This window comes from Protopterus annectens, chromosome 12.part0 (genome assembly GCF_019279795.1).
Source record: "Protopterus annectens isolate FY-2018-M chromosome 12.part0, PAN1.0, whole genome shotgun sequence".
Lineage (NCBI taxonomy): Eukaryota > Metazoa > Chordata > Ceratodontiformes > Protopteridae > Protopterus > Protopterus annectens.
In genome coordinates this window covers 829,783,441-829,811,036 of record NC_056746.1, presented here as the reverse complement: position 1 = coordinate 829,811,036, position 27,596 = coordinate 829,783,441, and the positions used below count along the sequence as shown (strand labels likewise).

The window sequence follows — 27,596 nt, the reverse complement described above, 5'->3', positions numbered from 1 at the left end:
TTTGTGTGTGTGTGTGTGTGTGTGTATAGATTGATATACGATTGCCATTCACTTGGTGGAATGTGTATTTCATAGACATAGTGAATGAGTGTTCCATTTGTTGAATGCTGTGGGTATCAGATGAATGTAAGATAAGTGCTCGTTATGGGTGTTAATGCTGAAACTTTCAGATACTGAAAATGTTGGCATTACAGGGGTAGGAGTGTTTGCATGTGTACTTGTGGGTTATGGTTAAAGTAAAGTCTAAGTGAGTGGATAGATTAAGTATTGTACATGAGTTGCTGCATTTGGTGCATGTGTCTGGTATTTGTATACTGTTTTTTCTAAGATACAGTGCACAGTTAGGCTTATAGGTACAGGCATGGTTAGGTTCAGCATGCACTAGTATGGTGGTGCAGATAGACATGTTTTTGTACGTATGATGTGTGTGTGTGTGTGTGTGTGTGTGTGTGTGTGTGTGTGTGTGTGTGTGTGTGTGTGTGTGTGTAGATATATATATCTTGTTTTTTTTTTCTTTTTTGGGAGGACTGTTCTATAGTGCCAATAATGTTACAGAAGTAGATTTTAAAGTCACATAGTAAGGATTTATCACTAGAGAGCTTATTAGCACTTTGGTGATCAAGTAAGCCATTAATGCCCTTCCAAAAATGAGTCACTAAATGTTTTTTGTAAAACAAAGACACACTGTATGCTTCTATTTTATTAAAATTGTGTTGCACACATGCATTACAACATTTTTATAAATACTTCTTTATGCTTCACTCTCTTCTGTTGTAAAAGGCCAAGGCTCTGTCTCCTGCAATGTCATAGACTGCTAAACCGCAGAGCTTATGAAATCAATTTTTAGTTAAATAAATGATTTCCTAACTAGACTTACTTGTTTGTTAGGTATTATTTATGACATGAAAGCACTTAAGACTGACCAAGAAAATGTCTGGAGCTAATAACCTGTGAGTTCTACGGTAAGTTATTTAGACTAAAACATAATGGAAATATATACTATTGCATATTACTTTAGCCCAGTTACTTTTGGGTTTTGCTTCTTTAACTTTCAAATGAACTGCATTTTAAGAATTTGCTGGTTTTCCTTTTCACTTTGCTGGTTTACACTTGTTGATTTGCACATCAAATACTGCTGTCTCACAGAATGCTTTGTTATACACTGAATTAGACCAGTAAACTTTTAGATTTAATCCCCGATTCATAGCTATTACACTAACACAGCATAGTAGCTACGGTGGAGTGAAGGAAGTACAGTACCAGCAGGCATTTAAACAGTTTTAATCCAGTGATATCACAGCTGTTTAAATGAGGTAATGTGTGTCTTAGTGGTCAGTTGCCTCAGGAACTGTAGTAAGGAACAAGCTAAGCTGTTTGCTACAGTTCAGAAAAGCAAAGGACTTGTTTTCCTTTTACTTTTTGGTCTTCAAGTTTGAAAGACTTTTTTTTTTTGATTCTCAACTTTTACGTTTCAGAGGCACCATTTACTATTTATTACTTTCCCCAAACAATTCTAAAATGAGATCATTCATGTAATCGGAAGACGATCACATTCAGTTTAACAAACTTCTTCTCACTATCCAACATATTCTCAGAATTTAACAATATACCCCATCTCCCCACTGCTACTACCTCAACATCCCCCATCATCACTCCAGAACCACCTTTCTATATTCCTGTTTTTTATAAACACATCAGAACAAGACATAGAGCCTTTGCTACAACAAATAAAAACTGATAGTACCCCATGTTCAGATGGGCTCCATTCATGGTTTATATACCTCTGCAAGGACTTGCAATCACATATTTAATCTCTTCCTAACACAAAAAAATACCCAGCATTTGCAAAACAGACATAATTACCACCATCCCTAAACAAGCAAACCCTGACAAAGCTTTTAATTCAGTGCCAATCTCAAGCATGTCAGTTCTTGGTAAAGTCTTAGAAAAAAAATCACCTAATTGTAACTGGCAGATAACATAAGTACCTACAGTCTCCTCTCCCACAAACAACATGGCTTTCTGTCAGGTTTGTGTACTTCAACCTCCCGCTAGATCTTCACTGACTTGGTGCTATCTTTATAGACCTCACATAAACCTTTAATGTCACTAAACACAACATCTTCCTACAAAATCTTGTGGAAACTGGCATAGCCCTGACACTTCCATGGTTCCATAACTACCTAACCACCACTTCTCTGTCAAAGGTAACTCTTTCGCATAAAGCTTAACTGCTTAAATGTGAATCATTGGGATCAACACTGGCTCCTCCCCACTTCTCCGTTTTCATCAACAAACTTCCACATGACCTGCCTCACCTCCACATTCTATTCTACACAAAACAATCCCTCAGTAGCATCCAAAAATAACTACAATCTGACTTTTTCCTCACTTATCCAATGGATCAGTCACGCACAGAACTCCTTATCAACTATTCCAATACAAAATACATGTTCTTTGGAACTAAAGAAAAAATGACTAAAACACAAACTCCCTTACAAACCAAGAACCATAACACTCGCATAGAAAACATGAACTCTTTCAAATACCTAGGTATTTAGCTTATCCTGCTCTTGACTTCACTATCCACTTAAACAATACAAGGAAGAAGATCAAAACACCCCTCTTTTGAGCCAAAAAAATTCCCCCTTTCTTACCAAAGCAACCAGGACAGCAATACAGAAAGGTATTAGATTAGTTCAGTTAGAATATGACATACCCTTACTAACAACCTTGCCTAGATATATTTCCACAATAACCCAAACCATCACCAATAACATATGTAGACTCAAAACTTTAGCACCAAAGCAGAGGAACAACTGCAAAGAGAAATAGCTGATTGGCTGATGGTGAAACAAATAAAGGCCTTCCTTTAGTATCATAACTTTTCAAGTTCTTAAACAGCAAAGCAGTTTCCCCATTAGCAGCTAAATTAATTGGTCAATCCCTCCACTACAGTCTCAGAAATCAAAATCAAACTATACCCACTTTACACAATTTACAATGAATGTCCATGCATTGACCATTGCTTCTCTGTACTCACCCCAAATTATGGGAATCTGTACTATATTCAATTCACTGCTAAAAGCATATTTTCAGATACTTGCTAAATGTCAATAGCTGTCATTCATTTACATCACATGATCCCTCCTCTCACAAATAAAAAAAATGATTGCTACTCTTTCCTTATATCCTTCAGATCACCTAATTCTTCATCATCTTCGACTCCTTCTTTCATTCAATTACCAAAGTAATTTATTACTCTCACCCTTACAACAGGCATATGCTAACTTGTAAACAATTGTATTGTCTTCTATTTATATTGCAGACCTATTACATTTGTCTTTTACATACTCTAAAGGATTTTTGCTTTTGCTTACATTTTTGTTAATTTGTAATCCAATAACGTCTTCCATGGGCTGAGACTAAAATTGTCACGTGTGATCAGTGCTCTACCCTGGTTAACAAATGTTAAACAAATAAGTAAATAAATAAACAAATAAATTAATTATCAAGAAGTTACAGCTCTGCATTAACATTACAAACTACAGATAACATACAGAAACCACAACACATAAGAAACGTATCCCATGCAGCTACACTGAAGAAGTATGTCTTTCTCCTTTATCATGCTCAAACTCAGTGAAGGTGGAATTTAAATTAAGGCAACCAGATATCACAACACCCTTCCGATTCAGAAAAGCACTCATAGCAAGTAGAATTGTATACCTCTACCAAAAAGTGGAAAACTGCATCCATTGAAATGAATGGAAAAAAGAATATAACAAAATGGGTAAAGGAAATATATGTGGATCTGGTGTGTAATAAATTATTTGATAATATGGGATATGGGAATGAGCTTCATCAAAAGTGGAACAGCCACTCTTCATAAGACTAATTCCCAAAACAATATTTACGTGTGTGTGTGTGTGTGTGTGTGTGTGTGTGTGCATATACTATATATATATATATATATATATATATATATATATATAAATATATATGTACATATATATCAATATTTATATCTGTGTGTATTTGTGTATGTATGCATATATATATATATATATATATATATATATATATATATATATATATATATATATATATATATAGTTACATGCCAACATTTTGAAAATAGAAAATGCTGAGGGTACAAAATGTTGATGGGTTCATCCCACTGTCCATGGGGGGAGGGCATAAAACAAGTTTCAACATTTTGTACCTTCAAAGATTTGTGTGTACATATATATATATATATATATATATATATATATATACACACATATATATATATATATATATATATATATATATATATATATATATATAAATTACAGCTGAATCACACATCACTGAAACAAATTTAATGACAACTCATTTCATGCAATCACATTTCATGGAAAATTTAATTACTGTAAATATACATCAAAAAGTTATTTTTTGCAGGGCAGATAAGTCCTACTTCTGATGCCTTCCCCCATGTGGAGGGTTTTGACCTCTCTAAATTCGCCATCCTTCATTGTACTAACTCCATGGTTACAGAACCAAAAGAGAAGACATCAAGGTAGTGAATCACTGCTGGTGCACAAACACATACTGTTCCAACAATGACTGAGTAATTGTATACAGGCATCTACAAGTTTCAGTAAATTGAGATTCAGTAAATGGGACTGTAATACAATGAGTTTTCAATTTTTGTTAGTGATTTGTGATTCAGTGAAATTTACAGATATACATATATACATATATATGTATATATCTATGGAAAACATACAAGTTGTTGAAAACTTTTTTAGACAAGCTTTATTTAAGGGGATAAGGGAGAACACTTTCTGGCAACATAACGTAGGAAGTAGCACAAACAAAATTCCAGTATATTCACAAAAAACTTAAAAAACAAATTCACATTTACAGTATTTCTTCATACAGAATTTACAAAGCAAAACAGTACTTAGCAATTGTCAGCATTTACAATAGGCTTTATCATACAAGATGGGTAAGTTCTAGTAATTTCTTGACAGCTCCACCTTCCTTCGTCAAACTTCAAAGGCACCACCTATACCTCAGATTTTAAAGATACCTTCCAGACAGCCTTATGTAGTTCCCTGGAAAATCCACTTTCATACCTTCTCTGCTCAAAGTGGTCAGAATCTGATTACTTCCATAGGTAGTGGCCATTATTTACTTCTAGATGCATATGCTCCTCATTGGCTGCTATAGAAACATGTCGCTTTCTGACTTGCAAGGCTGCTATGAATTTCTCTCTCAAGTTACAACCTCTGGAAAAAGCAAGCCAGAAAACACAACCCCACACTCCACAATATGCATTGCAGTCATTATGCCACAGTAATCCTCCCTCACAGCAGTATCGCCTCTTTTAGTATTCTCAGATAGGGTGTAAACCTAAGAAAACCAATTCACATTTAAGTAACTGTAGCCTAGACACAATAATCCTCCCCCACAGCAGTATCACCTCTTTTAGTATTCTCAGATAGGGTGTAAACCTAAGAAAACCAATTCACATTTAAGTAACTGTAGCCTAGACATAATAATCCTCCCCCACAGCAGTATCTCCTCTTTTAGTATTGTCAGATTGGGTGTAAACCTAAGAAAATCAATTCACATTTAAGTAACTAGCCTAGACACAATAATCCTCCCCCACAGCAGTATCGCCTCTTTTAGTATTCTCAGATAGGGTGTAAACCTAAGAAAACCAATTCACATTTAAGTAACTGTAGCCTAGACACAATAATCCTTCCCCCACAGCAGTATCGCCTCTTTTGGTATTCTCAGATAGGGTGTAAACCTAAGAAAACCAATTCACATTTAAGTAACTGTAGCCTAGACACAATAATCCTCCCCCACAGCAGTATCGCCTCTTTTAGTATACTCAGATAGGGTGTAAACCTAAGAAAACCAATTCACATTTAAGTAACTGTAGCCTAGACACAATAATCCTCCCCCACAGCAGTATTGCCTCTTTTACTATTCTCAGATAGGGTCTAAACCTAAGAAAATCAATTCACATTTAAGCAACTGTAGCCTAGACTATGTTGGGTCCTAAAATTATAGGGCTGGAGGGTTAAAGCCCATCTGAACAATTTAAGTTTGCAATCTCTCTACTGGTAGAGTCACTGTAGAAAGGTCAGTAGTTAATATAAATTCCCTAAACAACAATTGTATTTTAGGGTGGTGTGAGAGAATTTTAGGCTAATACATTCTCTCCTAATAGCGGAATATCTTTCAGCATTGATGAGTTTTCTAATTGTGTAACAGATGGAATGTTCACACCCATTTCTAACTTGATGCAAGCATGCTGCTATGCCTACATTACAGAATCTCTGTGCACAAAAAGCCTGGAGCAAATAGTACTGGTTCTGAATACAACATATCGTTTATTTATGTAAAGATTTATTCTGTTTCATTTGTCATCACAACCTTCATGGGAGCCTTACAATTGAGTCAAACAACAGATGCACGTAGGACCCTTGCACGGCAAAAATGCAGAAATCCAAAAAAACGAAGCCAGCAAGTGTGGAAAGTGCAAAATCCAAATAGTTTATTCAAACCCAAGGGAAGAATCCCCTGAATAACACATAAATAATATATCCAAACCGGTTTCGGCTCAACAAAGCCTTCTTCAGTGGATAACAAACAATGTAAGCAATCACAACCCAGTTAATACATATATATATATATATATATATATATATATATATATATATATTTATATATATATACATATATATATAAAACTGGTAAATGACATAAGAACCAATCAAAACAGATAATTTATAATTCAAAATTGGTCATTAAGACCAGGTGGGAACAGAGCTCCAAGTTTGACTATCCATTTCCTTTCTTTAAAATTAAGTATTTCATGCCAATTATGTTTATCTCTACAAATGCCTTTGATGTAATCAATAATAACAAACTTAAAAGAAGCTGTTGTATGTTTCAAACTATGTTTATATAGAGCATTATTGAGGCGTTTGTTCTTAATATCACTGAGGTGTTCACAGATTCTAAGACGAAAAGATCTAGAAGTCTGCCCCACATAGAAAGCAGAACAAGTGCAGGTCACCAAATAGATGACCCACTCGGTACTGCAGTTAGCCCAAAATTTAATGTCAAAAATCTCAGAAGTATTTTTGCTACTAAATTCCCGGGTATGTAAAACCCGGGCACAGTATGAGCAATGACCACATGGGATACACCCTAGAACTGGTCCCCCTGTAAGAGATATTTGGGTAGAAACTGTGGAATCAAAAGAAGGTCTCTTATAATGGCTAAGCCTAGAACCTATTGTTCGTCCCCTTCTAAATGAGAAAGAACATCTATCTCTAAGAAAAGGGTGAAGTTTTTCTTCAGCCATCAAGACATTCCAATGCCTCTGGATGATGTTTATGAAACCCTTGGAATTGCGTCCATAAGTAGTGACCAGCCGTAAAGGTTGTTGGACCACATCTTTATTCTTATCTTTGTAACACAGTAAGTCCTGCCTATTCAAATTGGAAGCCCACTGTTTGGCCAAATTAACAGTACCTGGACGATAACCTCTCTCTATAAATCTGCGGGCAAGGTCATCCCGTGTGATTACATAGGACTGTTGGTTAGAACAGATTCTTCTAGCTCTCAAAAATTGGGATTTTGGTATATTCTGGATGATATGTTGTGGGTGGAAGCTGGAAGCATGTAATAAAGAGTTATATTCAGGAAATTTCCTAAATACTGTAGTGGACAATGTATCATCCACATTTCTGTTAATCTCCACGTCCAGAAAAAACATCCTGGATCTATGGAAAGTCATCTTGAATTCGATTCCCCATATGTTACCATTAAGGTAATCAAGAAACTCTTTAAGATAGTTTTCATCAGCCTTCCACACCAACCAACAATCATCCAGATAACGACGCCAGATGTCCATCTCACACACATAAATGTTGTGATTGGGGTCGTAAATCATGACCTCCTCAATGTATGCCATAAAGAGATCCGCATAGATGGGTGCAAAAGATGCACCCATCTCTGTCCCTTTAGTTTGCCAGAAACATTGATTTTGATAATAAAAAACATTACTAGTTAGAACATATTCTGTCAAACATACCAAAAAAGTGTTAAATCCGGGTTTATAAAGCCCAGATATAGCCAACCAATAGTCCTGTGTAATGAAGCCCTCCTCTACTGCTGGAGTCAAAAACTGTTCAATTTTCTGCTGGAAATGGGGAGATGGATCCAAAGGCATATGCATGTAATATTCTTTATCACCCAATTGTCTCATGGCCTTGTTATCATAAGCGACCTTGTCTAAAACCACAACAGCCCCACCTTTATCAGCTTGAGTAATAACCAAATTCTTTTTATTAACAAGTTCCTCAAGACTATATACTTCATCCATGGACAAGTTGTTATATGATATAGGAAAATCCCTAAGGTAACAATGTAAGTCTTTTAACACATTTTTTTAAAAAAACACCTACCAAATGTGTCATAGGTGGATTAAAGGTAGATTTCTTAAACCTGAATTCCTGAGATGTACCACCATCACTATCAGCATAAAACAGTTTCAGATTTAACAATCGACAAAAATTGGCCACATCCTGGGCTAAAGAATATTCAGAAACAAAAAAACCTAGAACAAAGTTTAACCCTTTATTCAATAACTTAATTTGTGTACTAGTTAACTCAACAGAAGAAATGTTGTGAACATTAGAATGGGTGATCAATGTTCTATCATCATTTTCAAAAGGGCCTCCAGACCCTGTTTGGGCCTGTCTTTTTTTGTGTTTCCGCCCCCCCCTCGTCTGAATCTAAACCCAGAGGGTGCGACAAATTTACCCTTTTGGCATTGGGTAAAACATCAGGATGATTATCTTCAGATTCACATTCTGTATTAGAAGAAGTATCTTCCCCAGAGGTGAAGCTGGAAGAATCAAAACTTTTCTTTAAAATAGATTTCGGTCTCTTTCTTTTGGGAGTCGAAAACCTTTTATTACTGTTGTTGTTGTCCTTGGGTAATCTAAAGGACACATTTTTGGAAGTATCAAAAGGTTTCCCTCTCTCATAATCACCTACATCCCTAAAAAATTTTTTAAGCTTTCTTTCCTTTAAACTTGATTCTAACTTGAATAGATCAATAGTTAGTTTTTTAACTTGTGATGAAAACGAATCACAAGTTTCAAACTTACTAGCCTCCAAACAAATAGCTTCTAAATCTTTAACCCCTGTTTGTACCCTACATTCATAAAAATCAGCCAGGGCATCCACAAATTTAGAAGATGCTAATTGTTGAATATGACCCCAATCATCTATTAGTTTGTCATCAATGTTCGACACCAAGGGTTGCACCTTAACCCTTAGTCCACGTGGGGTGATCTTTTTTCACTGATATGCCTTAAAAAGGCGTAGGTGCCAAACATTAGTCCGGACCATTTTCATATTTTTGTTTAATCGACTGAAAAACATTTCACATTCTGTGTCCAAATCAGAACCATTAGTATCAACTGTGTGTTGGGTACTGCGGACACCCAAACCAAAAACGGATAAATCATCCAAATCTGACGATAACCCCTGAATTAGAGGTGAAAGTGCCATATTTAACCCTAGAAGACCAGATCTTAAATAACAATATAAAATATAACTAAATGTATTAAAGACACACAGACCATCAGTATTGAGACAGCTGTTGAAAAAAATATATATAAACACCAAGCAGCAAACAGAATGGTACTCTGACACTATTAACAACCTATAGGTAGGCCAATATCAAAGGAAACTAGAAAGACTAATATACAATAAACAGTTCAGGTCTTCAATATACCCACATACTGTGTATATGTCTTAAATACACGTATCAAACAAGTGGACAAATACTATAAGCAGCCTCAGCGACATGAAAACCTTCCAGTCGCCCTACTGCGTATTTGTACCCTTACCGTATCTATAAAAATATGTAAAAATATATATAAACACCAGACAGCAATTACAGCCTTACAATTGGGCAGGTCAGTCAGAGATCAAGCAATGGCAGTAAAATTGGCAACAAATTCACAATAGCTAGCTAGGCCTACATAAATCTTAACTTCTTTCTAAGCCTATAGTTTCACAATCTCTTACATAATACATAGCCCAAATAGCAGGCTTCCTCCATGCCTAACTTGTGCTTAGCTAGGTTAGTAATTAGTCCAGTCTGAGCTTTACAGAAATGGCTTTCTCAGTAATCAGAAAATATTAGTACACCATTAGTACACCATCCAGGTAAGCTGCTAAGAATTTTGTCCATCAAGCTCTGGAAGATTGTCAAAGCTCCATGCAGACCCAAAGACTGGAATCTGTAATGAAAGAGTTCATCTTGTGAGGGAAATGCCATTTTCCTTAGATTCTCTGGCTAGTGGAATTTACCAGTAGCATTTGTTTAGGTTAAAAGTGGACAAAAAGCTAACCTTGCCCAATTTGTCATTTAGTTCAAGGCATATAAATCAAATTTAGATATGCTATTCAATTTTTGAAAGCCACCACAAAGCCCTTTGAACATATCAGGCTTGGGGAATACAATGATAGGGCTATTCCTCACTCTTTGACACCTAGTTTAGGAGTTTTATGCTCATGTTTCCTAAGTACTTGGCAATGGGATTCTAGCATTCACTTTGCTTTCGTATCTACTTTCTCACTAGGCACAGTTTCTACGTTGTGCTGAATTAAACTGATTCTTCCAGGCAGCTCTGATATCTTTATTCGTGAGGGCAGCTTCCTTTACTTCTTGTTTCCACTTTGATTTCAGGACGTGCTGGTAGCCTTAACTTCCTCTACAAGCATAATCTCTAAAGAAACTTCAGTTTCACTCCAAGATCTTAGAATATTTATGTGGTATAACTGTTGTGGTTTCCTTCTCCCCAGTTGTCTTATCTTGTGATTTACTTCATATACTTTTTCTACAATTTTAAAAGGTCCTTCTCACTTTGTAAGGATCTTGTTTTCAGAAGTAAGTACTAACACAATTATTTTATCTTCTGGTTTGAATTCTCTGAGATGAACACTTTTGTTAGGCTCTCTTTGTTGTCTCCTGGATTCTCTCCATATGTTCTTACTACAGACATTATAGTACTTCACTTGTTCTGTAGGCCTGTACAAAGCAAAACAACACTTTCAGCAGCCAGGTTTGCTTCCTCCTATGTCTCCCTTTGCGATATTTAATATTGCTACCCTTGTGGATATCTGCTATATTGCAGTTTAAATTCAAACTGTGAAAAATTAGTTGAAGTTGGGGCTACTTTTTTGCAGCAGAGAATGTATGAAACATAGCTGCAATTTCTTCCACCCATTTCTATAGTCTTTTGTAACATAGACTTTACGTTTTATTAAACACTCAACAAACTCATTTGTCTAAGGGCTGCATGCAGCTACCCATAGCTGTTTCACTTTTAAAAAAATTTACAATGTTCATTCATTATTCTGCACATGAATGGGGTACTTTGTTTAACAAAAAATGTTACTGTAGAAAACAGCAGTACCACTTCTTTTGCTATGGATTTTGCATTAACCTTTCATAGGGGTGCTGCCTGAAGAATTGTTACTGCATAATGAGTGATTACTGGCATGTGCTGATAACTCTTAGTTTTATAAGTTCTAAAGTTTTATTATAACAACAACACTCATCTAGCCACCTGCATAAAGGAATAAACTATTTCAAACTTCAACAAGGTGTCTTTATTCCTCTCACAGGGAGGGTATCAGAGAGAGAGTCTCCTAGATCTCTTAGCTAAAGTGATTTTATCTGGACTAATCCTTTGTACTCTAACTTCTCCATATTTGCTAAAGCAGGTTAGTAAAAGCACCTCACCCAACTCTCACTGGGAGATGGAGGACTGAGGGGACAGAACAACTGAGCCACATGGGTCTAAGCAGAAAAGTGATCAGATGATGTCATGCAGGGAGCAACATGGAGTCTTGGCAAGATAACAGATGTTCATTTAGAAGTAGGACCATCTGAAGGAGTGTGCTGGAAAAGATGGCTTTAGTGGTCACTTTCATCTCACCCTTACTTGGGAGAGGGAGGCTGCTGGGCCAGTGACATTGGCAGTACCTAATATCGGTGTCTGGGAGTATTGCCAGCCTGTAATGGCCACGTTGGTATTGTCAATGAAGAGCTCTCCTCTAAGAAGTAAGGCAAAGAGAAACAGTTCATAAGATCATGCCCCCTCCTCCTTCAAGCCAAGCAGTAACTCCTAGTCAGCAAGCTGTCTGTCAGAGGGATGAGCAGGCCACTCCTTGGGATCCAAAGCCAACATGCTCCATACCACCTGACTCTCACCAGATGTAGAAATAAAAGTCTGACAAGGCTTCTTAGGCGGGTAAAAAAAGGACTGAAGGTCTCTTGCTTAGTCTGGGGATTCCTGTCTCTTGCATCTAATGGAATAAATGGGCAAACAGGGAGCAGGTAGAGGAGGCATCAGGCATTCTTCTGGGACATGGAGTGGGGGGGGCAGAGACACAGGCTTACACTGAAATGAGTTATGTGGCTTAAAACTTAGTAAGACATATACGAGGTGACACATACTGTGGTGCATGTTGGCATCAGTAACCTGCCAGAGAAAACAATTTGTGAGAAAGAAGAGCCAAGGAGATGGGAGACTGATGCCGCAGCAGAGGGTTGAAGACAAACTCTCAGAAGTGTTATCTATGCCAGCAGCCAGTGCATCAATGAAGAAAAGGACTAAGAAGTGTATTGACTGGCTGCAACAATGGACAAGGGACAAAGGCTTCCAACTAGAAGAAAGATGGGGATGGTCTATCCAAGACTACATCTCTACATCAGGAACAGGTAACATTCAAAGATAAATTTACAAAACACATTTCCATGCTGGTAGCTTTAAATTCAGGGACATGGTGATGTCAAGTTATAGACTGTTAACATAGAGAACAGAGGGACAGAAGGAAAATAGTAATCAGCATCATCTGTGAGGTCAGAGAGGAAGTGGAGAAGCATCATACCATGAAATTGTAAAAGAATGTTTAGGTTCAAAAACTACAGTAAACACCCTAGTGGGTTAATGCAACCTGCCATCCCTATCGGGGGGGGGGGGTACCAGTGGATGAGTACATTTAACCAGCCTCTCCAAACTTATCAAAGGAGGAAGATAAGATACTGAAGGGGGGCAAAATAAAGTAGTGGGGTTGAAGGCTGAGGGGTGTACCCATGAGAGATATAAACTTGCCAGGGTAGGAATGGGAGATCCTAGTGGAGCTTATCCACCTGGTATGGGACACTGACAGAAACTACAGAATTCTGGACATAGTCCTAAGCCAGACAGAGGGAGGTGGTAATAGAGGTCTACATGAAAGTGTTGTTAATAAACAGTAATCACACCATTCTGTAATTTGGCTGTAATAATACAAACATGATAGTGTAGGAGGATTACACTGAGCTGTGTAGGACTTGTGTGCTTTGTATCTTCTTAGTGAGAAACCTCTGTGGTCTCTCCAGCTGTTGCAGGTGTCTGGTGAGGTAAATGCAAAAGAGAGCATTATACTCAATTACTGGTCTGATGAGGGCTGAGTATAATAGAATTATAACATCCTTTGATCTAGATGTGATGCCTTTACTTATAAGATGTGCCACATAGAAGGATTTCCTTACTGCTGTGGATATGTGGTGGTCGAAGTTCAGATTGTTATCAATCTGAGTATCCAGATCACCTACCACTGAGTCTGCATTTAGGGGGTTGCTGTCTGTAATGAAATTAGCAGTGGTGTTAGCTTTCCCAAAGGAAATAATAATAATAATGCTTTTTTTTTTTTTTTGGATTTAGCTTTAATCCATGGGTTTGGCACCAATCAATTGTCTGCATTAACTCTTTCTGCAGTATATTAGCATCATTGGAGGACTCAGTGATTGCTCACAATTTGCAATAGTCAGCAAACTTGATCAGCCACAAGCCAATCATGTTTGCCTGGACTTCTGAGAAATAAATTCTGAACAGTAAGGGGCCCAACACAGAACCCTGCAGTATGCCATAGGTGGCTGCTCTTTTGCTAGAGGTAAAGTAATCCACTTTGACAGTATGTGCCCTGTTGGTGAGCCAATTGGCTACCCATCTGATGATATAGGGATTAATTCCCAATTGGGACAGGTTGTCTACAATACCTGAGTGGGGGATCGTGTCAAATGCCTTGGCTAGGTCAAAGTAGGTGGTATGTACTGTCTTTCTTGCACCCAGAGCCTTGGTGACTTTCTCAAAGAAGTCAACCAGGTTTAACAGGTTTGATCTATCCTTAATGGATCCAAACTGGGTTGGATCCAGAGTTTGGAGATTATCTATGTCCTTGTCGATTAGGTCTCTCCCTTTTTTATTTCTCCAAGTCTTTTGGTTTTCTAATACCATGACGGGAATGCACCCCATTCCTAAGTCAAAATATGATTAAAGTTCATGAAATTAGTATTGTTTCAGTCTTTGATGTCAGCCAAAAGTGCTCTTCGCAGCACTAGCAATATGCTCAGTAATGACTCCTTCTGCAGTTCGTATGGAGCTACATGTATTGGTAGCGTATCTAAATAAGATTTTAAACTTTTTTTTATGAGACCCATTGCTCCTACTTCTATTGGAACTATTTGGGTATCTTTCTTCCACATTGCTCTCATTTCTGCTTGCAGATCCTGATATTTTATAACTTTATGTCTCTCTGTGCGCAGGACACTGTAGTCACCAGGTGTGGTGATTTCAGTGATCAAAGCTACTCTTATCTTCTTTTCTTGAACCACTATATCTGGTTTTCTAGCATCTATCTTTTGAATTGTTGGTAATGGATGATCCCATGTGATGTAGACTTCATCATTTTCTATGATGCTTTGTGGCTCATGTTTCCAGTGCTTTTCAGCCACTTCAAAACCAAAATGTTTGCACAATCCCCAGTGCAACAGTCTTGCCACGTTAATGTGCCTTTCAGTATACATTCCTTCTGCCATTAGTATGTCACAACCAGCAATGAGATGTGCGACTGTTTCCAGTTCGGTTTTACAAGACCTACATTTGTCTGTTTCTCCCACATATTCAATGGATTTTGTAAATCAGAGTGTACATAGTCCATTATCTTGAGCCACCAATATTAACCTTTCATCTCTTGGTTTGAATTCACCTCTCCTTAACCATTCCTGCATTCATTTCTCATAAACATGAGGTTCTTTCAGAAGTTTTCTACACTTGCAACTATATTTATGCATTTCCACATTTCTTGCCTTTTCATCTGATCCGTCACCTTATATTCTTTCTTTTGTATTTTGACATATTCAGTTGCTGCCTGATTTCTATCTACTTCTGGTCCAATTTCTATTCCTGCCTGATGCCAATATGTTTCTGCTAGATCAAGCAGGGAAGTCATCTTAGATTTATTCTCCTCGTGTTTCAAAACTTTCACTATGTTTGGGTCTCGTGAGGTCAATAGATATGTGTGTAGTCCCACGATTGCAGATCTGTACATGTAATCAATTTCAAGGAGGCCCATCCCTCCTTCAGAACTGTGAATATATAATCTGGTCCATATCACAACCTCAAAACTGCATAATGCAGAACACCTTTTCATCAACAAATATATGTCGAACTCCCAGATAACCGAACAGCCAAATCACTGATTTCTTTCCCTGGGAAAGAAATCAGTAGGGCAACTGAGCACAACTCACCAGTACAAACATTACAAAGTGGGGGGCTTGTCCCCGACATCCCCATTGTAGGGGGCTGTCCCCCACACCTTGCTAACTAAATATCCTAACTCTGAGATTGCACTACAGTGGGGAAAAGGGCAAATCCACAGCGACAGCCAACCATTTTTTTTCCCTAGGAAAAAAACTGTGATCTGGCTGTTCAGTTAACTGGGATTCGACATATCCGTGTCAATGAAAAGGTGTTTGGCGTTATGCTGTTTTGAGGTCGTGATATAGACCCTATACAATCTTGGTATGCACTCATTTTTATAGATCAGTTGGTGAGCATGAAGCATCCTTCTTGTTTTAATATCTAATCTATCCAACACGTTTTGGGGCCAATCAATCACTCCAAAACTGTAAATTAGGACAGGAAGAGCAAATTGGTTTATTGCTTGGATTTTGTTCCTGGATGTCAACGCTGTTTTCAGGATTAGTTTAAGTCTTCTAAAATATTCCTTACTAAGTTTTACTCGCATTTGTTCATGTTTTATTGCTGATCCTTCATCAGTTCCCAAGTATTTATACACTCCCTGTTGCTCAAGTTTCTTTATATCACATTCTTGTCCCAAACTGATGTTTTTCTGGTGCTGCAGTTTTCGTGCTTTAAATGTTACTTTTACACATTTATCAAGGCCAAATGACATTCTAATATCATCTGAAAAAGTTTTGACAACCTGCAGCTGTTCTTTCAGTTCCTCGTCTGATCAGCTATACAGTTTTAAATCATCGACAAATAAAAGATGAGAAGTCTTTAGACTGTTATTTTCTAGAAGCCAAATTGTAGCCATGGCCTAAGCCATTAAGTAAACAGCTTAATGGGTTAAGGGCAAGACAGAACAGCAACGGTGACAGATAGTCACCCTTGAATATCCCTCTTTGAATTTTTAGGGTCTATATCATATATTCTAAATTCCAAAATATCGAACACCATAAGTTTAAACTTGGAATTTCAAATTATGATAACATCGAACACTCAGAATAGAGAATTTTTTCCCTGGGAAAAAATTTGCTGTTCTGAGAAACATACACACAACACAAGCACACCAAAATAAATAAACCACACACATACAGTTAACAAAACCCAACCCTAGACTAAACCATACATACATTCCTAACTATCCACTTACCTTAACCCGCACCCTAACCCTAAGGTCCGTAACTATCGCACACATACCCTATGAAACTATACACAAACTAATTAATACACACACATACAGTTAACAAAACCCAACCCTACACTACACCATACATACATTACTAACTATCCACTTACCTTAACCCGCACCCTAACCCTAAGGTCCGTAACTATCACACCACAGTGGAGGAAATAGCGAAGCCATGGAACGGCCCACCGAAATCTTGCCCTAGGTAAGATTTAGAAGTTCTGGGGCTTCGCTATTTTCATCCTTCGATGTAGTGGGTTCGATATTACAACATTCAATGTTTTACAACTTCAAAGTTATAATATAGACCCAAATTTTTATCCCTGGAATAATAATTTGTCTTTTATCATGGTTTACTTGCAAAGTGGTCTGCCATTGTTTCATGGTCACTGTAACATAGTTGATCAGTGCAGGATGTATCTTATACATTTTTAAGCAATCTTTTATCAATGAATGTGGGATACTATCAAATGCTTTTTTGTAGTCAGTCCATGACATACTTAGATTCTTTCCCTATTTACAGTTCTCCACTATGACTTTATTTACCAACAAATTATCCTTTGTTCCATATGACTTTATTTAAATGCCCTTTTGTTCTAATGCCATAACTGAGTTTTCTTCTAAATGGCTATAAACTTTGTCAGCATCAATTACCATGTATAGTTTGTATGTTGTCGGAAGGCAAGTTATTGGTCTATAATTTTTTGGTGTAGCTTGCAGGTCCACTCTTAAGTAGGAGCATTGTTTGTTAGGTCCATAGTGATTCTTTCCATTGCCTTGCAGATGAGGCTAGTCAAGCTTGGAAGTCTGTATGGTCCACCTTTGTGCAGAGGGATTACTGTTGCTGTCCTCCATTCTGCTGTAACATGGCCCGTCTGTAGGCTATGGTTAAACACGGATCCAAGTGGGTCTGCAAGGTCATATTTAAGTTGTTTAAAAGGCAACCTGGGATGTTGTCTGGTCCCATTGATGCCATGTTTTTGGCCTTGATGAGTACAGAAATGACCTGCACTATTGAGATAATAGACTGAGGAATAGTAGCAGGTATACTTTGGGAGATGGCAGGTGGGGACAGGGGGGTGAAGTTTACTCCAAATCTGTCAGCTAGCAGGTCGGATATTACCTCCAGCTGAGTATGGGCAGTGCCATCCACAACCAGTTCAGCTGGGTATTTCTTTTTAGATTTCGGACATAGTTAAAGAATGCTTTGTGATTATCCTTAGCTAGGGAGGCTATTATTACTTCATAATTAAATTTAGAAGACTTAACAAGATCTCTAATTTGCTTGTTCAAGCTAGAGGGAGATTTTCTCCTCTGCTGAACCAGTTCCCTCCTGTTCTTGCACTTTTATTGTATATCCTGTTTATATGCAACAGCCTTGTTTTTTCAGCAAGATTTGGTTTTAATCTGGTCTGGTACAGCCAATTCTACACAACTGCTTAAGTGGTTATACAGGCTGATGGTGTACACCTCTGCACAGGAGTCCATGTTATCTGTGTTTGAGGAGGCTTTGAAACTTCTTTTACCATCACTTAGAAGGATTAATTTGTCTTGGAAGAATTTGTAAGCATTTTTGAGCTTGATGGGGTATCTAGCATTATAATTACATAAAAAGAGACTGATTTATGGTCTAGTCACACCAGGGAGGACATCACATGGGGGGGTGTAATCCTCTCCCATGTTAGTGAGGGTGTGCTGACTAGCTGTTCCAGACAGAGAATTTGCATTGTCCAAGTACCTCTGAGCCAGCATGTTTATGGTCATGTATGTGACCCAGTTGATGGTAGGATAATTAAAATCACACATGAGTAAGGTGTAGAGCTGTATGGCAAGTGACTTCAGTAAGTCCACGTATGTGGCATGCTTTTTCTGGTTCATGGTAGGTGATCTATAGCTAGCTATGAGGTTGTAGAAAGTTTTGCCTATGGTTAAATGGACATGGAGTAGCACAAAAGAGTCATGCTATTTGCCCATTCTTGAGGTGTACTTATCTTTAATGAAGATGGATATACCTCATCCTTTGGTTCTTTCATGTTCAGTTTGTGGTCTGAACGTATTGAAGGTGTTGTAGCCCTGCAATGCCAGGGTGCTTTCCGTGACTTTGAACCATGTCTCAATGACTGCAGAGATGTTAGCATCTTCCAAGCTGAGGAAGGGTTCGGAAGTGCAATTTCTTGTTTAGACTTCTAGCATTTAGCAGCAATACCTTGAGCTTATCTAGAAAAGATTTTGTTACATTGGGAGGTTGGTTATTCTGACACTGCCTAAAAAAGGGAAAATACAGGTAGCTAATGCCTTTGCAAGTAGCCAAATACCAAGAGGAGACAGGTGCAGACCTTCTCTGGCAAAAATGTGTGTCCTGTCAACCATGTTTTCCCAGGCTGACAGATATTGGATCCCCTTGGACTCACACCAGAAGCTAAGCCAATCATTAAAATCAGTATTTTTTTTGTTTATACTGTGGCATCATCCTTGGAGAAGGTAGAATGCTGCTTAAGGCTAGGCATATACTTGCCTGTGATGTATAATTTGAGAGCTCAGTCATGTCTCTCTTCTTATAGTCCAGGGAGACATATCTCAAGTCATTTACCCCCACATGGACTATGACAGAGTCATACTGGCACTTGTGGTCAACTGACATGAGTGCTTGAGTGACTTGACAGATCCTGGCACCTGACAGGCAGCTAACCATAGCCCACACCTTATCCAGCCAGGAGAAGGGAACATCTGTGTGTTTCACTATGGAGACACCTATGAGCAATACATTGGATTTTCTGGTGTAACACCTTATGGGCTTATTTGTTAAGACACTGGTGTGTGTGTTATTATGTGCTATGGTTGTTTTTTTTTTGCATTGTTTTGTAAGTGATTTCCATTTGGGAGGCCACTGGTCTTTTGGTTAGCTACTACTGTTTACCTCCACATATATGAGTTTATGTGTCATATCCTTATTTAGTGTGGGAAGCAATGTGTGTGCAGACAACATGTTTGGCATACAGTTTGTCCAAATGTGAGACTCTTGCCTTCAATTTCATGTTGTAACTACATCTCTCACATAAAGTATTTCTTTGTTCTAGCAGTAAATGGTTGTCAGTAAATGGTTATTAATAAGGAGAAATTAATTATTGGCACTAAACAGCCTATAACTGCAAAGTACCTTGCTAAGGTAAGGGAAAACAGCTCCTGTACTTTTCAAAAAAAAAGCACCAAACCAGGCATGTCCAAGGGTCAGCTTCTGTTGATTTCTCCTGTCCACCTGGTGAATCTGGGCATACTGGGGCAATGCAGCAATTGCCTCATGTACACAGACAACCCTCTCTTCCTACCACCCAACACTACAACCTGTGAGAGATGCACTTACATAGTCAAACTGGAAGCAAAGCTCTCTCCACCCAGGATTGTGCTAGACAGTCAAGAGAAAAAGGTTAACACACGCACTACATCTCAAGCAATGCATAGCCCTTCTAAACTCACACCAACACCCACACATAGAAACACTAATTCCACATACGCGGAGGCCCTTAACTGTAACCTGCACAAGTAACAAGGACCTCCGAAGCTGAAACACAAACAAGCACCAATCACAACCAAAGTGTCATATAGCTCACAACACCAGTGTGTCACCCAGCAACAGCTCCTAAGGCAAGACAACGTACCTAACACTTTAGTCATAGGTGACACTATAGTCAGGCACACTGACATCCTTCTCACCAGGCTGAACAAGGAAAAAATTACAGTGAGCTGCCTATCGGCTGCCAGGATCCACCACATAACTCATGCACTCAAGTCACTCCATAACAATTATGACTTTGTCATTGTCCATGTTGGAGTGAATGACTTGAGACGTACCTCCCTGGAATACATGAAAAGAGACATGGAAGAGCTCTCGGATCATGTGGCCCAGGCAGGTATGACCCTAGCCCTGAGTAGCATCCTGCCTTCACCCAGAATGATATCACAATATAAGGACAAAATGATTGACTTCAACAATTGGCTAAGCTTCTGGTGTCATTCAAAGGGGATCCAGTATCTGTCTGCTTGGGACAACATTATCGACAGACCACATTGCTTTGCTAGACATGGTCCTGCACCTGTCGCCCCTAGGATTCAGGTTACTGGCAAAGGCTCTTGCTACCCCTATAGTGCCTTTTTTAGGCAAAGTTCAAAGGACAAAACCACAACTATAACAGGTACAAGCATGCAAAATCTGAAGGTAATGCTACTCAATGCTAGAAGTCTAAACCTCAAAATGCACTCTCTCGAGGCACTCCTAAAATGGAGAACATCGATACCTGTGCAGTAACTGAGACCTGGTTCAAGGCTCCAGAGAGCACCCCTGCAATACCAGGCTACAACTCTTACCACACTTTTCGGCCACCAAACCAGGATCAAAATACTGGTGGATGAGTGCCCATATTCACCAAGGATATTCACACCACCAGGTTACTTGCCCAACACAATGTGTCTGAAATTCTCCAGGTGCAACTAACACTAGGTAAGACTGCAATCCAAATTGTAGCTTGCTACAGATCCCCCACCATGCCCCAAGATTCTCACTACACCTTTCTAAACATACTGGAAAATATTAATATACAACCAAACACCCTAATACTGGGTGATTTCAACTACCTTTGCCCAACGGTTCTTGGAATTCATAAATTCCAATGCCCTGGATCAACTAATCCATAGTCCCACCAGGGGCTCCAATATCCTAGACCTGGTCATTACCAACATGGGAAATTGATGCTCCACACCTATGGTCACCCCCTCGTTGGTCAGGTCAGACCATGAGCTAATCACCCTTAACATCCACATCCCACCCCCAACCCCAGTAAGGAAACCTCCATAAAAAAACTTCTCCAAATCCAACTTCATGCTACTCAAGTCAGAAGCTACAAACTTCATGACACCCATGTAGACAGGAACTGAAAGTTCGACTGCTGAGTCCTACACTAGGGCACTGTACGAGCACATCCACTCATGCATGAATCGTGCCATCCCAAATAGAACCAAGATGCTCTCCTCCAAAAAAAGGAAGCCAATCTGGTGGTCCCCTGCCATAAACAAACTTTATAACAAAAGGAAGAAACTGTTGCAGAAAAGAGGAAAATCCCAGGATGCAAAAAACCCCCGTACCAGCCTCAGTAAGAAGCTGAGATCCCTCATAAAATCCTCCAAAGCTAGTATCGAAAATAAAATTGCCAAAGATTCCAAAGACAACCACAAAGCATTCTATAACTATGTCAAGAATCTAAATGGCAATGCTCAGATCTGCTCTGAGCTACAACAGAATGGCATTAAATATACTGATCCCAAGGATATTGCCAATATCCTGGCAGATCGATTCAGTGCCAACTTCACCCCCCTCTCACCCCCTAAATGGCCCATCTCAATACCGGAAGATTGCCAAATTCTGGTAATAACGGCCACACAGGTAAAAAACGCCCTCTTCAAAGCTAAGAATACAGCATCCATGGGACCAGATGACATCCCAGGCTGTGTACTACATGAACTACAAAATGAACTGGCACCTCACCTAAGTGTCATGTTTAATCATACCCTCACCTCAGGCTTCATGCCCACTGAGTGGCACACAGCTACAGTTATCCCACTCCACAAGGAGGGATCCACCTTGGATCCCAGGAACTACCGCCCCATCAGTCTGATGAGCCTGATCTGCAAGGCCATGGAACGTATTATCATGGAACTTATAAACAAAGACATTGGCAACCTTAAAAAACTAGACCCCACCCAGTTTGGGTTTGTGAAGGGCCGATCTTGTCTTCTGAACCTGATTGACTTTTTCGAATCAGTCTCCAGAGCTGTGGATGAGGGTAAGGCAGTCCACACAGCCTATCTGGACCTCGCCAAGACCTTTGACACCATCCCCCACTCTGGAATCATAGATAAACTTACTAAGGTGGGATTTAATCCCTACGTTACTTGATGGGTTGCCAACTGGCTTACTGACAGAACCCACACTGTAAAAGTAGCGGACTCCAAATCCAACTCCAGACAAGTGGAGTACCTCAGGGTTCAGTCCTGGGACCTCTCTTGTTTGGCATCTACTTCTCTGAAGTACAGGCCAACACTAAGGGACTCTGGCTAATAAAGTTCGCAGATGAGAATGGGTTAATTTGACAGTGCTGTGTTGGTAGCTCCGAGACTACAAGAGGGGCCTATACTTTGTGTAGCCAAAGGTTGCTCAATAAGGCAGTGCTGCTCAATGCACAACTATGTTGCTGTTAGAACTGCAGAAAGGCTTGGAAGGGTTTCACTGATAGTTGCTTAAGGAAAAACTGAGCTTCAAAGCTTTTGCATTTATACAGGGCACTGCCATATACTGCTGCACAGTCAGCATCGCTTTGCAAACGTGAGGCTTAAATACGAGCAAAGAGCAAAAAGTTTTAAGCTAACGACCAATCAGGAAAGCACACAATAAGTCTTTCACCAGCAATCCACAACTCAGACACATTAGATCAGCAAACTTCTGCCACAAGAGTGTAGAAAAAAACTTTTCTTAATGTAGAATAGCTAGTATGGAGAAATAATAGTCAATAAATTACCTGAACCCCCCGTTGTCTTAACCACAAGCCTTACATTCCGGTTTAGCCATACAAGCTTTTTCCTCTTTTTCTTTTAGCTTCTTCATCAAACCATGACCCACAATCCTGAATACCTAACAAATGGGATTCTGAAGGATGAAGGCCACCTACAATGCCCTTTATTATATGTTATTAACGTCAGTGTTATGTCAATGCATGCAATGTCACTGAATATACTTAAGGAGAGCTAAATTGCAAACAATAGCTCTGTATCCAAGCAAAAGATATAGTACATAAAAGGGAGAAGAAATACAATAGTAAAGAAAAATTGGAAGGGTGACAAAGGAAGTGAATTCAGCAAGAATGCAATTTGAAATGGCATTGGTAGAAAAGGTCAAACAGGAGAACAAAGGCTTTTGTAGACATACTTTAGTAAGAAGGAAGGAAGGAGCAGAAGTGGCCAGGCTGAGAAAGGATGGGTGAGAGATCAAGAAAGACAAGGAGAAAGAAGATGAATTAAAAGAATGTTTAATCTCAGTCTTCATAAATGAATGGGAGGGCAGGATGCCATGCTGAAAGGAAGGTAGAGCAAAGAATGGGCAGCAGTAGATGGACACATACATACCTCTCTTCCTGTTATTGTAATAATTCTGGACAAAGGCAAAATCAATACAAGTGCAAAGGCCCAAAATCAAAGGCAAACTTTAAATATTGCCAGAGGCAGCTCATGGTACTGGCTGCTGGGGTGCAACCCCCTTCCCCCACTTTCAAAAAAAAAAAAAAAGGAAGAGAAATGCTAGTATATTCAGAAAGAAAACTATTGTTTATAATTTAAAAATAAAAGTCGACTTTCCTTCTTTCTCTTTTGCTGTGGGCTTTCCAAACTCTAGAAATGTGCATGGGCTGTCAGAACTCTCTGCATGCAAATGCTATAAATTTTATATATGTGTATATATATATATATATATATATATATATATATATATATATATATATATATATATATATATATATATATATATATATATATATATATATATATATATATATATATATATATATATATATATATATGTATATATATATATATATATATATATATATATATATATGTATATATATTTATATGTATGTATATATATATATATATATATATATATATATATAGATATATATATATATATATATATATATATATAGCTGCTAGTAGAGTGGTCGAACACGTGTTAGGTTGACAGTTGCTTAGTAGACCACATATGGTTGACTAGGCAGATGACTGACAGGTGGCAAGATAGCACAATTCCCGTGGATGGGAAATTTGCCCTTACCCCATGTTTGTGTGATCTCAGGAGTTAGTATATATAATTAGTAGGGGGTGGGGGTGCAGGGAGGCTTAAACAATGTTTTTCATTGTTTTTAAATGTAGGTTTTGCATGTATTGAGCCTGTTTCCCACCTGTTTCAGCTGTGGTGTTTTTGACCTTTTTCTGGTCGATAATTTTGCAGTCAGCCTTGAGTGTTTTAGATTAAATGTGGTACACCCATATATACACCTATAAATAAATATATATATGTATGGGGATCAGGCACATCTCTCAAATGTCCCTGATTTTGCAGAATATTTGTAATTTTTTGCCTCATATTTTGATCTGTTGTTAATAATTTCTTTTTTTATGGCAAATAAATAAATAAAGATCACAGTAAGTAAATAATGATGGCAGACATTTCAGCTTCAAACTTACTAGCCTTTATAAAGTATGCTAATGGAAAGCCTGCTTGTTGTTCTAGCAAGCTCCTAAGTATATAAGGTCAGTGGTTGTCTTCTGTCAGCCATTATTTTTTTAGCTTTCTCCATGATTCTTGAGCTAAGCTCTTGAGACTTGTTTGGGAGTGGCGACAGTTTGCAGTGGGTTGCATACAGTATTCTGAAAGCAGTGAGCTGAAAAGATAAATGCATCTGTGGCAGTTATTTATGTCTTTATTCATTCATTTTCATTGCAATCAAAATGGCTGTAACTGATGGTTCTCTGTGTATGAGTGTGAGTGTGTGTGTGTGTGTGTGTGTGTGTGTGTGTGTGTGTGTGTGTGTGTGTGTGTGTGTGTGTGTGCACGCACATTTGTGTTTGAGTGTAGCTCTAGGGGTGGCCAATTATTGTTTTTTTTATTTTGTTGCATTCTGATTTTATTTAACATTTGTTTACCAGAAAAGTCTGGCTGGGTATGAGACCCATTTTCAGCAGAGGCCCATGGAGAAAAGCTCTGTTAGCAAGTAGTTAGCTAACATTAATAATTGTGACATTTGCAAGCAAAAGTATAATGTAATGAACAGCAGAGGAGAAAAAATGTGACTGACAGTGTTGTCATTTGTTCAGTTTAAGCAGTCATTTTTCTGGCTTTGTAAAGGCAGTGTGCATTTTTATGAATCCATCTGGGACACTTTACCATCCCTATTTTAACACAATAAGACAGCTAAGCTGTACAATCAATACAGTTACTGTAGCTGACCAGAATGGGAATTATCTCTGCAGAAAATGAGTATGTGTCTGTGGGGAAGGGGTTACAGTACATATAAAAGTAACAAGCTGGCCATAATTATTTCACTTTCCATCACATTTAGACATCAGCATTGCATTTAATATTATCTGTCTTTCTGTCTCTCTGTCTGTTTGGCTGTGGTGGTCTAGGAAGGATGTACATCAAAACAACTAATCATTGATCAAGGTCTCATCGGTAGTGTTGCCATCTAACGATAACTGGTTCTCTTAGCTTTTGTCTGTGATGCCTTCTGTCAGCAGTCTGTATGTACTCCCTGTCCCTTGGAGTGTTTTATCCATGTGCTTCTGTTTCTTCACCCATACTTCTTCTGTATAATATAAGCCTCTGGCCATTTCTGCATTTATTTTCATCCCAATCTAATACCAGCGGGGTACACAAAAGGAAATATATTTTTGGAGGGTTAGGATGGCAGGCAGTATTTCCAGATAAGATTTGTATATCCTTTCAAGAAGTTGTCTTTTCAGTTTATTGGGAAACTGCTATTTTGTTGACTTTGACCATTAAGCTTCAGCTGCAACTTTATTTTCCTTGAAAAACAAAAATGAGACTAAATTTCTTTCCTTACTTATGACTTTTTTGTTCAGGCCATTACTAGAACAAAAAGACATAAAAAAGGCTGTAAGCTGCACCTCAAAGCATCTACAAACCTATGACTTATCACAGCTTAATTCAGTCACTTCTTTCAAACTAATTATATGTGTGTATATATATAAAATATATAAAATTATATATATATATATATAAAAGCATTCACTTTTTTGTTTATTTTTACTTATACATATACACATGTATAAATAACTTTAGTCCGTAGCTATTATGAGCTCGGGTTTTATGGTTACTATTCAAGCACTGTGTCTTTAATGAGTGACGTATATTATACGCATTCTTGGCGTATATCTAGATCTGCCTTTCTATTCTTTGACTGCACACTGAGGACGCTGTGAGCGAAACCGGCCACCGGTTTGTGTTATGGGGCTGTGGATGTCCTAATAAACTACTCTCTACTTTATGCTGATCTTGTGATTCATTTCGAGTGCTGGGATTATTTGTGGAGTTTGTGTATATAGCCCGAGCACCAATTGGTTCCGTGCATCATTTCTGTGTTTGGTTTGTTGTTTACGGAGTGCTGGAACTACTCTTTTTGTGGATTATTCTACTTCAAGGGCCTGTGAATTCCATTTTCATTGTGGAGGGCCTTGATTGAATAAGTGTCCTGTTTTGTGAATACATACGGGTCTACATTTGGTCGATATTGATTTACTGGTCAGCTTAAGTGTAAGAGGGTAATATTTTTTCTACTACGGCCTTGAAGTCATGGCGAAAGGTACTGATTTTTTGAGTTACATTAAAAGTTTGTCCTCTGATAAAGACGACAGTGCTTGTTTTACTAGTGTAATGGAAAGAAACGCCAGCGGGTCAGCTACACGCTATAAACCCACGGAAGCAGCAGATTGTTTCAATGGTTTATTAGAGGCATCTAAACGTGTCAGGGCTAATGTCTGGCATTGCAAATTATTAAAGGCGTACTTAGTTGCTAAAATTGCACCGAGGGGCTTAAGGGTGTATGTGGAACCGGGTTTGGGCAACATGGATGAGAACTTTATGGCGAAATGGAGGAGTATACAAGCAACTG

The 27,596-nt window shown here is 38.4% G+C and overlaps 1 protein-coding gene across 1 annotated transcript in view; it reads right to left on the bottom strand.

Annotated features, from left to right (window-relative positions):
• Positions 1-27,596, bottom strand: part of CDH26 (cadherin 26) — a 2,018,873-nt gene that overhangs the window by 799,984 nt on the left and 1,191,293 nt on the right. The gene's annotated exons all lie outside the window — the stretch shown is intronic.